A 1,555-nucleotide genomic window follows, 5' to 3' on the forward strand; every position below is an offset into this window, starting at 1 on the left:
AGTGAAAGCACGTTATAAAAATAAAACTACTGAATAATAATAATAATAATAATAACAATAATAATAATACAGCAGGAACAAGAGATAATAATGAAGAGAAAACTCATATAGTTGCGTACACACAAATACACACTATTAAATACAAAAGCACATAACTTACTAACAATCTGATGCAAAATATAGTTGGCACAATTAATGTGTTATACATTACTGAGCAAAGAAATTATGTTTTACATTTCGAAAAACTAACACGGAGCACAAACGAAGTACATACTTAGGAGAGGTCATCGATAAGATCAAAGGTACAAAAGTTCTATTACAATACAAGCAATTAATTAATTCCTTGATAATTAATTAATTTGCAAAGTATTTAATTGAACATAAAATAGTAGTTTAGTTAGAGTGTATTTGTGTTTATCCAAATTGCAAACCAAATTGCACAAAATATGCTGTAGGTTTAATCTTATGTGATTAGACATTTGTTTCTTGTTCCGGTTATCCATTAATGGCGCAACTTTTGTTTCTCTGTTTCCAAAATGTTTGTTGCCTCGTGCTGTGAAATCGGAACGGATTATGCATGCAGTATTAAGTTTGTATCTAATGGTCTTCGCAAAATATATTTCTCTGGTAGTGTTGCTACAAAGGTAGTGTTGATTATCATTTAAAGAATTTTGCAATTCTTTAGATACAGCGTTCCGTATTTGATATCCTCACAATATCCCCATAACGAAGTGCTATTTGTTTGGGTACACTTCGGAAGTATAATTGTGGTATTGCAAACATAGCTTTAAAACATTACAATTATGCATACCCTTGAGTAGTATTTGACATGAAAAGCACGTTAGTACACAATATTTTCCTCTAAACATTTAGTGAAAATCTGTTAGACTGAAGGAAATTACAATTATTGATTGATAGATTAATGTTTATTTATGATATACACATTAGAGATGTTAGATGAAGCTATCAGTTGTGTAAACTTGGTGTAGTAAAATTAGGAGTGACATGTACAACGATAATACGCCATTGCATGATAACTATGCCCGATAACATTCTTGGATAGAATTAGCAGCTGGCCGTGATTGCTAATCTCCATTTCTGACTAAATGATGTCACTGTATTTGGGGGATAAGTCCTACAAAATACACCTCTCAGATGTTACCTGTTGTTCAACTCTAAATCCTCGGATAATTCACGTTGCCAATTATACAACAGTAACTCCCGCAGGAAAACTACACTTCCAGTCTCACAGTATTGGGCGGTTTCTACAGTGACAATGACAAAAGTGGTAGAGGTGACATGTGAAGTGGTCAACCGCTCGGTGTTCAATATTAATTCAATTTTTGTGGGATTAATCCATATGCGAGTATTCTATTTTAGATAATACAAAAATAACCTGATGAATATATTTGTATTTGAATTTCTTTTATTATATATCACATCTAGACTCAGACATTGTTATTCTGATGTTTAATCTTATATCTCACATTCTGCATTTGACATAAACTTGATTTTACATGATTGATATATATATATATATATATATATATATATA

Source organism: Octopus bimaculoides, chromosome 1 (assembly GCF_001194135.2).
Source record: "Octopus bimaculoides isolate UCB-OBI-ISO-001 chromosome 1, ASM119413v2, whole genome shotgun sequence".
In the NCBI taxonomy this organism is placed as follows: domain Eukaryota; kingdom Metazoa; phylum Mollusca; class Cephalopoda; order Octopoda; family Octopodidae; genus Octopus; species Octopus bimaculoides.